At 40.1% G+C, this 12,218-nt stretch overlaps 1 protein-coding gene across 15 annotated transcripts in view; it reads left to right on the plus strand.

Moving 5' to 3' along the window:
• Ptprm (protein tyrosine phosphatase receptor type M) overlaps positions 1-12,218 on the plus strand; it is a 747,535-nt gene that overhangs the window by 311,332 nt on the left and 423,985 nt on the right. Inside the window, exon 1 of one of the 15 annotated variants that reach the window (XM_074070325.1) lies at positions 11,656-11,968. The exons of the other annotated variants lie outside the window; for them this stretch is intronic. The gene's annotated coding sequence lies outside the window, so the exon portion shown is untranslated. Of the gene's footprint in view, positions 1-11,655; positions 11,969-12,218 lie in introns of those variants that run through there. 15 annotated transcript variants of the gene reach the window in all.

Genomic DNA, 12,218 nt, shown 5'->3' on the forward strand with positions numbered 1-12,218 from the left:
TATAGTTGAAATGTAATTCTTGCTATAGTCATCACAAAATAATAACACAAATAAATCTGGTGACGGCACCAGTGGAGAAACGTTGTGACTGAAAGATGTATCTTGTCTGCTTATATTTTTTCCATCTCATCTGTGGGCCACAGAGATTAGTGCTAAGGGAGAGGGTTTTTTTCCTACAATACAGAATGACAAAAATCCATGAGTATCCATCATTACACCTGAAAGCACTAAAGACACCATCTAGACAATCTGTAGCAGGTAGACAGAATTTGCAGGACTACTTTCATGTAGTACGAAGCTAACAGACAGTGAAGTTCTGATATGTTACCAGATATGGCAATCTGTATATAGAAATATAGAATCTCTCCATGTGAAGATACTAAAATTAAATGTGTTTGTGAAAATCATTCAAGCACCCAATATGTGATCATGTTTCTTATTGTTACCAACTTTCTGATCACTCGTTGAGTCTACATTTTGAAAATATCTCAGAGTATATATAGGTGTATTCACACACACAAACACACACACACACACACACACAGTAGGAAGAGGATACCATTTCTACTTTTTGTATCTTTTAATACTTCTTCATACTTTTTGCTTGTGGGGAGTTTATGAGTTGCTTAATCTTTAAGCCATGTCTGGTTCTATGAAACCTGTAATTGTGCTTTCTTTAATATTTCAAATTTTGTTGTCCTACACTTACTTGTTTTTCCTAGGAATTCATATTAATAACATCAACTTAAGTTTTTCAGTAACTGAAGATGGTAATCAAAACTAGCTAGTGTTGACCTTCAGTGTGTCACTGCAGGTAACAATGTACACAGGTGGTTCTGTGGCACTGGTTTGTGGGTCACTTTGCCATCTCTTCAATAACATCTTGTCCCATTTTAGTATGTTTTTAAAAAAAACTTCTGGTCTTTAATTAATTTCTGATGATTATGGAAACTCCTTTTTTCCTTACCCTTCTCACTTTGCCTCCGGGACAAATGGCAGAAGGCTCTGAGGCAGTTTACAACAGTGTGAGGGTGGGAACTTGGTTAGTGTGTGTTTGTTAAGTGAATAGTACCTGTAAAAGGATACCTGGAAAAAAAAACCCTTTCCTCATGACAGAGGCTCCTACCATGTTTCAGTGGCTTACTTTTTAGAATTGCATAGTTATGTAACTTCTGAATTCTTGAACAATCTCCAAATTAAATTCCTAATTTAATTAATGTGGAAACAAGAGCCTAGAAGAAGTAGGAAACTTTAGCCTAGTCATACATCTAGTGTTGATCATATTTATTATGACTAACTCCATTTTATTCAGTTATATAGTCAGTTTTCTATGTATATTTATGTGTGTATGAATTTATGCTTACATATAAATGTGTTCTTTTTTATAAATGACTGAATTATTTTTTCTTAGACTTTTTTTTCCAAATGAATGACCTTCTATTTCAAATAATATTAACCTTTTAACCAGAAATTTTCAGATTTATTGTGAAAATATCTGTGCTAGCTTCAGAACTTTAGAATCTATCATTGTTTGGTATAGTTGAGAGTAAAGCGCTCAAATTATTATGAAGGTACCAATATAGGCTTTTAAATTATTTTATATATGCATCAATTTATAGAAATAGAAAAAGAAACGAGATGCTGTTACTGGGAGGTACTCTCTTAAAAACATTACATAATCCAGCAGTGCTCACCTGCTGACACATGGGGTGTGTTGACTCTTGGGAGATCATGTGTGTCTCCTCCTCCCAAACCTGGCTGGAGCTGAAAGAGAAGCACAAAGAAAGCCATGTTTGCTTTCTGGTATGTTTGCTTTTGGTCCCTAGCTCCCATCCAGAGGAAAGGTCTTTGATGAGAAAAGATATATAGAGAACTTGGTGGTGTTGCTTCTGCTGGTTCAGAATCCAGAGTTACTAAAACTGTGTAATAAAGTCGGATACCTGTTACAGTACTTTAACACCAAATATGGCCAAGATACCATCTTTCCTTCTTGACCCCTGCCCTTAGGCTTTTCTATTCTATTGTAAAACTTTTCCCCCACTTCCTTCTTAAAGAGAATTTTTTCTGCTGCACTTCTGTTAAAAGTAATAAAAATACACCTCTGATGAGGCTATTCCATTTGAGTTTGCCTGTGACAACACCTGTGCTATAGTAATATGTGATTGAAACATCTCCCTTTCACTTTTTCTGAGTAATATAATTCAATATGAGCTCCTAATATGGAGAGTGTACTTTTGTTAGAGGACAAAAAAACTCACTTGGAGTTAAAAATATTTTTGGTGTTGGCCTAGAAATGGATGTATTTTTTTTTCCTTTTGAGAGATTAACATATAATTCCACTTAACTGGCTATGAGTTATACATTGTGAAATAGTATTTTTCACCAGTCTAATAAATTTCACACGTTGCTTTTCTGAGTTCAGGTAATTTTAGACCTTTTTTTGAGAGAGAAAAGAAAATCTTGAGATTTTTGTGAGCTAAAGTGTTTCTCATAAGAACAACTTCTCTGATCTGCCCTAGAATTTGGCTTGTGAATGAACAAACTACACATTTCGTGGATAGGATTTGGATCACTGGTTTCAACAGATATTTGAAATAAAATAACGACCCTTGGCATTTACTGAGCACTGCTGGGGGTTAGGGACGCTGCTAGGTAATATTTGTGCTTTTGTTTTTTCATGGATCCCTGTGAGGACTTTGGTCTGTTTCTGTTTACAGAAGAAGAAACTGAGGCTCAGGCACTTTCTGTGAATTTTTCATTGGAACATTTCCTAGGATTTGCATCCTAGGCCATTAGAATCTGGGTCCTAAGCCATAATGTTCCTTGAGTAGTATAGAGAAAACCCTAGCTATCTACCATGTAAGCATTATGTAATTTAAGTAGTTACTTTTATTAGAATTTAATTTTCTTGTGTGTGCGTAGGATTGCCTTGGACTTTGTGTGCTTATGGTCAACATTCTTTGGTGGCCTTTAGGTCATTTGTAGATTATGAGGGCAGAAAATCACAAGTGTATATCAGAACAGTTTTTTTAATTAAGTATAAAAGCCACTAAATGATTTGTAAAAACGTAAAATTATGCTTCCCTTGGCAAACTGAGCCGGTGCTGAATGTGGGATGCAACAGAAATGGCTATGGTAGCAGTGGAAAAGCTTTCTGCTCCACAACTTCAGGGTCAGGATTTACAATTGGACTTCAAATTTGGAATGCAGAGGGCAGAAAAGAAAGGCATTGACAGCTGCCACTAATCTTTTCTTGTTTTTTTTTTTTTGACACTACAGAGCTTGAACTCAGGACTGTACCTGAGTTCGAGCAGGTGCTGTACTATTTGAGCTATGCCTCCCAGCCCTTTTGGCTTTAGTTATTTTTCAAATAGGGTCTCTCATTTTTGCCCAGGCTGGCCTGGACTGCAATCCTCCAATTTACACCTCTCAAGTAGCTGGATGACAGGTGCATACCATCACATCCAGTTTATTGTTTGAGAGGGGGTCTTGTTGATTTTTTGCGTTGGCTGGCCTGAAGTTCATTTATCCCATTCTCTACTTCCTGAATAGCTGGGATGACAGGTGGGAACCATTATGCCCACTAATCTTAAGGGCTGCTTCCTTTGGGCTCATTAAGTGTGCCTCCCAGGAAAACCTTTCTTCTGTTTCTTTTTTCACTCTCATCAGGAGGTGCACTTGTTTATCTTGCTTCTAAGAATTCTGTGAGAAGGGAAGACAGACTGGCTCTGAAATTCCCAAGGAGGAAGGCTTCAGACTTTGACTCTGTCACTTCTTTTTTCCTTTTAGCAATACTTTGTCTTAATTATTAAAATAAAACAACATGGGCTAGAGAAAGATTGGTTGAGCTATCCAATGAATATTGGATATAGATTGCATAAGATGTTTCAAAGAAAATGACGCCGGCCCTCATGATGTCTATCAGTGATCTTGATGGTAAGAATCCACACATGGGCACATGTGAAAGTGGGATAATGAGATTGCTTTTGCTGTTGAAGACAGGGAAGTGCAGGTTAATCCCCACCTGTGTGGCTGAGGAAGCGCCCAGCTCATCTCTGCCTGTGCTCCCACTCTCAGAACAACTCCAAAATGCCTGAGATTGATTAATTTGCTACAAGTGCTGCTAACTTCCCAGGCCTCAATTTCTCTCAATCATTGCTCTGATTATTGCAACACTATTCCTGAAAGACTTAATATGTATCTTTTCGCTGGTAAATTACTGCTCATTTAGAAGTCCTCCAGTTAGTCCATTGCATAAAGAAGGTTGTACGTATAATTTAAATAACTATCAGTACTTTTTTCTGGCTTGCTCACATTGAAATAGTGCACATTTAAAGATATTCTTGCCTTCATAAAGGGCTGTATTTAACCCAGTAAGATCATTTTCTCTTGGGCGTTGTCATTATGGTTCTTTTATTAAGTTAACAAAAGCTGGAGCTGCAGTTCCATTATCAACTCTGGACAGGCAGTGGTCATGCTTTGCATGGAATCTCAGGGTTTTGTTCTCAGCAATCGTGTCCTAGGCAGTCTTTCTTGGTGAACTCTGAGGTGAAGAACAATCTGGAGGTCTGGTCTTGGTCACCGCTCATTATGCTGTCATGCTATTAAGCAGGTGAGGCACCAGTGCTTGGTAAGGCTGCCTTTCTGTAACCCTAGGAAGATTAGGAGAAGTCCAGCTGACAAACTTACTGGCTCTGCCCTCTGTACCTTTTCATCATTATCTGCTAGACTGACCAAGAGGTTGCCATGAGCTCCCACACGCTCAGTAGTACCTGAGGTTCTGAACACACTGTCCCCTCCAATCATCACTGACGTGGGGAAAGGCCAACAGGGAGGACAGTTCTCATAGCTTTCTGTACCTCCCCAGTGTCAGAGGCACTTCCCAGTTTAATTCCTTCAAGAGGAAGGAAGTCTGGAGACAAAAAGGCTTCTTAGAATCCTCACATTAATGACCCAGTCACTTCTTGAATACCATTTAATATTACCACCAGGCACACCCAGGATGGGTTGGAGATACAGCAGTAAAATGTGTGAAGTCCCTGCCTTCCTGGGACTTGTGTTCTGTAAGGGGAGGAGCTAATGACCATAGTAAGGAAGTAAACTCTGCAGAATATCAGAGTGGTCACTGCCACTTCAGAAGAGATGGGTAGTGTCATGCTGAACACATTTCTCTCTCCAGTCTGCTGTGAATGAGACCTCACTGAGTGCACAGCTGAACAGTGACTGAGGACTCTAGGAGGTAGCTGTGGGAAGTAAAGTTCATGGCTTGCCTGTGTTACAAAAGACAGATCAACAAGAGAAAAGCAAAAATGTGTATGTAATGTACCTTTTATGTGACACAGGAGCCTTCAGAAAATGAAGGTTCAAAAACCCAGAGAGACCTGTTTATATGGGTGGTTGTGTGCAGGTGTAATTGGAGGGCAGTTGGTGTGAACAGACTGTAGGAACTACCAAGACCTGTGTGTTCCAAGTATTCCTAACCTCTCTTTGTGCCTCCCTTCTCCCTTCTGTTGCCCATGGGGCAGAACACAGTGTCTCATGAGGGGCTTTAGAGGGGATGGGAGGGAGAAGGTGAGGGAGGGACCTTCCTAGCTTTTGTAACCTGCTTCTGCAAAGAAGGGGTGTGAGGAGAATTGCATCTCTGGTGGCCTGCTTCAGAGGAGAAATGGGCTAGGGGAATTTTAGTTTCTAAAGACTGCTTCAGGACGGCTGGGTAGTGGGACAGGATCAGAAACCCTTCTGTTTCTACACTTTCCCAGTTCCTTCCAGCTTAAAGCATTTAGTATGTCAAGGGGTCATTCTTTGGAGTAGCATTTCCTGCACCAGTAACAAAGCAATGGCCAAGATCTCTCCCCTTCCATCTCTACCCACTGCTGTACTTTGAGGATATCCTCTCTTTTCTTCCCCATTAGCCTGCTGTGGGTGACTTCTTAAATATGCCATCTGATAGGTGAGCTAATATGGAACCTAAAGTTTCTGTTGGGTTTTCAGCATTAAGAAACAAGGAGGTTCTCATTGTGTAAATGACTGGATTTCAGCTGAGAAGAAGAAATAACTGCATCCAAGGAGCAGTTGTGTTTCCCATTTGAGGTTCATCTTTCTCTAAGGTTTGAGGACTTGGGCATTCATTTGCTCTGGTTTCTGTGCCTTCCCATCCCTGCCTGTTCATTCCTCCACTGCTCCCTCTCTTGTTGCTTTGCCTGATTCATCCTCATACTGTTTTGTCTTCTTGTCTTTATGTGTTATTTATTTCCCCCTCTCTTCTCCTGTGAATGTCTCTTTTTTCCATCTGATTACTTTTTTCAGCCTCAACACTTGCTGTCTTCAGGCAGCTACTTGAGGTTATGTTTCCAAAGTGGGATCTTTACTTGTATAAAATGATTTGTAATGCCACAAGTTTAAATGATACGCATCAGTGTGAGTGATTGACCTTATAGATAGTTAAATAGTGCCATGCATCCTTGATGATAACTATACATGTTGGTAGTACTGCACTTTTCTCTGGAATTATCCCAAGCACACTTAATATTACCCAGCTCGTTTTGTGTATTCAATTTTACAAGATGCTCACATATGGTTACTGAAGGTATAGATTCCAAGGAACATCCTTGTTCTATGGAAAGAGATCGACACAGAACATGTCTGGGCATAAGTAGGGAATTTGTCATTTATGTGAATTTATAAGTACTGTCTAGTAAGAAAATAATTTCATTCTAAAAAGCCATGTGGTATCACAAAATTAAATATAAGTATTCCTTTAAATATCTGAACTCATTAAAAACAGTTCTTGTTATATTTATATACGTAATTTTATTCCAGTTTGCATTATTATAATTATTGAATTATTTAGTAATGTGAAAAATTCTGTAGGTATCACAGGGAGTTAAAGATATAAAACCTGCACAGTTTCAACTGTCATTTTAAATTTTATTTAATTTAAAATAACAGAAAAAATTAACTACCCTGATAAAATATTTATAAAACAATGGTGATTTTCAGCTCTAAGTGATGAGATTATATAGTTTAACTTTTTTACTCCTAGTATTGAATAAAAAAGTTTCTATAGTAAACATTTGAACCTAAACTTCTTTCTCTTTTGATTGCCCTTCAGAGATGTTTTGTGAAGGTCTGCATCAATGTATCTCATAGATTCTCATAGATATGTGCAGTGTTCTGCCCTTGGGATTCTGTTTGTTCCTTCCCACCTTAGCTGAATAAAGCCTTTCTCTTTGCCTTCCTCTTCTGTTCACACTTGGACAAATCAGGTCTATTCATGCCTCTCGTTCTGGTCTCATTTCAGACTTTTCAGCTCTGCATTTTACCACTAATTGCACAGACTTTTCTTTTTTGAAATATGGTCTCACTGTATTTTATAGACTGGCCTTGAACTCCTGGGTTCAAAGATCCTCCACCTCAGCCTTCTGAGTAACTAGGGCTACAGGCATGCACTACTTAATTACCACCTGTGCCTGACTTAATTGTAAGCACTTTACATCTACACTCTAGTTTATTCTAGGGAAGTCTTCAAATGTTAATTCAGAATCCAAATTTTATGCTATGGATCAGTAGGTAGTGATGGCTGTTTCTTTTAATTGTGGAAAAATATATGCAACAGTTTACCATTTCTACCATTCTAAGTGTATAATTAAGCAGCATTCAGTACATTCTCAATGTTGTATAACTATTGCTACCCATTTCCAAAGTTTCAAAACCCTTTCCATCAAAGAACAAAAACCATTAAGAATGAATTCCATTCTCCTCTTGCCCTTGGTAGCCAGCATTCTATTGTTTCTATGAATTTGTCCTAGATATTTCATACAAATGAATTTATACAGTATTTGTCTTTTGTAGCGAGCTTTTATTTCACTTACCATAATGACATAGGGTTCATTCATGCTGTAGCATGTGTCAGAATTTCCTTCCTTTTAAAGGCTGAATAATATTCCACTGTCTGTACACAATACATTTTGCTCATTCATTCTTCTTTTGACAGAAAGTTGGGTTGCTTCTCCTTTTTGATCATCGAGATTAAATGCTGCTGTGCTTCTGTCAGCACATCTCTTCTTCAGTTGACTCTCCTACCTTCATTGTACGAGGGCCCTGGTGATGACTTTGGCCTCCCAGAGAACCCAGTATAGTCTTCCTATCTCTGGGTCCACTGCAGGCTTCCTTTTCCATATAAGGTGGCATATTCTTATATGAACTAGTTCCATGAACTAGAGTGTAGGCATCTCTGGAGGCTCTGTTACTGGGTACCATAGTCATGATGAGTTGGGCAAAGTTGGTGACAAAAGGAGGCCCAGAGCCTCTAAAATGTCCCTTATTCAAAAGGACTATAGATAGGTAACAATAATACACAGTGCATTTGGAAGGCTAGGAGAGGGTTGGGAGTGTATCTCAATTGTTGAGCCCTTGACTAGCAAGTATGAGACCCTGGTTTCTATTCCTATCAGCGCGCGCACGCACACACACACACACACACACACAACACACACAACACACACAACACACACACCACACACACACACACACACACAACACACACACGCACAACACACACGCCACACACGCAACACACACACACAACACACACACACGCACACACACAACACACACACCACATGCATACACACAACACACCACACACACAGCACACACACAACACACACACCACACACGCACACAACACACGCAAACAACACACATGCACACACCACACATGCACACGCCACACACACAACACACTCACCACATGCACGCACACACACAACACACATGCACACAACAAACAACACACAACACACACACACCACACGCACAACACACACACCACATGCACACACACAACACACACACCACATGCACACACACACCACACACACCACATACAACACACACAACACACACACCCTCCACACACACAACACACAACACACACACCACACACATACAACACACACAACACACCACACACACACCACACACACACAACACACACAACACACACCCCCACACATGCACACAAAACACACCCCACACACACCCCCCCACACACAACACACAGCACAACACGCACACCCCACGTACACCCCACGCACACCCCACGTACACCCCACGCACACCCCACGTACACCCCACGCACACCCCACGCACACACACAACACACGCACACATACAACACACACACAACACACACACACACAACACACAAACCCACTGCAAAAACAAAAACTAGAAGATTGGACTTTGAAGTATATATTTGACCAGGCAAATTGGCTCATACCTATAATCCCAACCACTCAGGAAGTAGAGATCAGGAGGATTCCAGTTCAAAGTCAGCATGGGTAAGATGTTAGCGACTCCCCGTATCAATTATAAAGATGAGCATGATGGTTTAAGCCTGTAAGCATAGCTATGTAGGTGTCTGTGGGTAGAAGGATTGCAGATCAATGCGAGCTTGGGGAAAAAGCATAAGAGTCTATCTGAAAAAAGTAAAGCAAAAAAGTATTGGGGGCGTGTCTCAAGAGGTAGAGCACCTGCCTAGTGTGAGGCCCTAAGTTCAAATCTCATTTGTGCCAAAGGGGAGGAGCATAAATGTTTGAGAAGATATATGTGTTTAACCTGGATTTAAACATTACCCAGTAAACATGTATTCATCCATCATATGGGACACCATTAATGTGTATATAATTTTTCCACTTTTATTTATTTATTTAAAATAAATTTAAAAATAAAAGGGGGATGCAGAAGCTTCATCTATGCAGAATAGACTAGAATATCCCTTTATTCTCCCTATTGGTCTCTTCTGTAGAAAGAGATTAGTTGTCCAGTTTGGGGCTTAGAATATCATGATTAACCCATCACATGGTACCCATTTGTGAGTATTAATTTTTATGTGTTTATGTCTCAGTTAAAAATTAATACAAAAATAAAATGGGATAGAAAAGTTTCATCTGTGTAGAATGAATAAATTCTGAGTGAATAAAATAAAATGTCCCTTTATTCTCCCTATTGGTCTCCTCTATAGAAAGACATTAGTTGTCCAGTTTGGGGCTTAGAATATCAAGGTGTTAACGTCATTTTTCTTTTCTACCTCTGGAACAATTTTTTGTACCGAGGCTATGATTCTGAGAGTGAGCAAATTGCTTTGCAATCTGTTTATTGTGCACCTAGGTGCACAAAATGCATACAAGGGAGTCCTTGACCTTGGGGACACGTGAGTCTGCTAGAGGAGGGAAATGTTACAGAAATAAATACACTTTTGTAAAACTTGTGTTTCCTAACTATCTTTAGAATCCTCCTTTCCATTTGTGTCCTCTTTTGTTCATTTGTTTACATAGTATCTGGAAAAAATACTAGCCAGTTGATCTTGACATCAGCAGATTTCCTACTTCATTCCATTCCAATACCCCCCGATGCCCCATTGCCTAAACTCCTCTTCCTGGCATCCCCATGAGCAGACTCCTCCATTTGTCATGTGCATGGGTGGTCCATTCTAGCAGGGCTTGTATTTTTCACTTCTTCATCGGCCTCAGGTAGACACTCTGTTTTTTATGGTAGGGATTAAGTTAGGCCTGCCCTTGAGCCTGTGCTCTCCTTTGGCTCCTGTTGCTGTGGACTGCTTTTCCACTCTCTGCTGACTGAGACGCCCTGGGGTACCCTGGAGCCTGGACCAGGGGTGCTGCTTCCTCCCCAGTTAGGGCCTCTTCCTCTGACTTCATGAGGGAGGCAGTCATGGCTTTGTGTTTTGAGTATTGCCTTACTTACCTGTTTCTCTCACCAGACTGCAAATCCAGTGAGGTAAAGGAATGTTCTTTAAACCTGTATGCATCATTAAAAATGTTCACTGGGATTTGGGTGAGTGAATGCTTGGATCCATGCATGTGTCAATGGTTTAATACAAAATGAGCTGCAGATCTGAGAAAAGCATGAGGTCTGGTATTCCTGTGTGGATCTTATGCTAAAATGCTGCTAGTTAGCACATGGGGTCCCTCCCTGTGCACTGTTTTTCATGAAGAAGCTGAATTTACCGCTCAGTGTGGTTAAGTACATGGGATTTTTACAAAAAATTTCCTGAGAGTTCCTGTGATACATTAGGGTTGTGTAGAGATGCTAGCTGGCTGATATTCTACCAGGCAAATCTATGGTGTAAAGACAGAGCAGCTTCCAGTGACGCTGCTGCAACACACGTAGGCATCCAGAGTTGCCCCCAGTACAGCCGTGAGTTGTTAAGAGGAATCCATAGGGCATTCTTTTTGAATAAATAGTCTTTTGAGATATGCTGTTGTTAACAAAAATATGACAGGATTACTACAAAAGTATGTTCATACGGAATTCATGCCACAAGTAAGTAGTAGGCCCCTGGCCTTTTTGTTACTTTTGCTAATAAACAAACCAAATCCTTATCAATATGCAATATGTCTTCTTTGGGATCTCATTTTTCCCTCAAAAACCAGGAATTAGATTGTTTTCTGTTGAAAAGAAAAAACTTTATAGACTATTAAATCTAAGATCACTCCAAATGTCAGAGTTTGATTTTGGGGTGGTAAGTATGGGAGACTGGATGTATGGCATGCAGAGAAGAAAACTTTCTCTTCAGTTAATTACTAATGCTAAATTTTGATGGTTTTTGCTTTTCAGTTGTTGGTGATATTTCTCCGATCAAATTTTCAAGTTTAGAGCATTTAGTAAAACATACACATACAGTCATAAGACATACATGGGACTTCATATTCTGCTTTAAAAACAGTGTGTTTAAGAGTAATTAATACTAAAGATAATGTGGGTGGAACTCTTCTTCCCCACTCCTGATGTTTCCTTCCATGTGGCAGGAGCTGTAATAGTGCAGCACTCCCGACTGCCTTTTCCCTGCTCAAGTAGTAGCTGCCTGGGAGGAAACAGACCATGCATAGCCCAGCCCCTTCTTTGGGGGAGATAACTGCCTGTGAAAACCCTGGGCCTCCATCCTGTGAGTTTTACAGCAGTACTTGACGTATGGGGAAGGCTGGGACTAGGTGGGTGCGTTGTTTAATTCTGTGCTTCAGTATTAGCAAGTGCATTGTTTCTGCACACCTCAGCCAGAGTTTTCAGTTTCTGATTTATCAGTACTATAGGTGGGATTTTGCCAGCCTGTCTGCTTTCCTCCTGAAGTTCATTTTGTCCAAAGCTGGGGTGGGGACGTGTGGTGCCTTCCTTATGCCAGTGTCCTCACGCATATC

Source organism: Castor canadensis, chromosome 4 (assembly GCF_047511655.1).
Source record: "Castor canadensis chromosome 4, mCasCan1.hap1v2, whole genome shotgun sequence".
Taxonomy (NCBI): domain Eukaryota; kingdom Metazoa; phylum Chordata; class Mammalia; order Rodentia; family Castoridae; genus Castor; species Castor canadensis.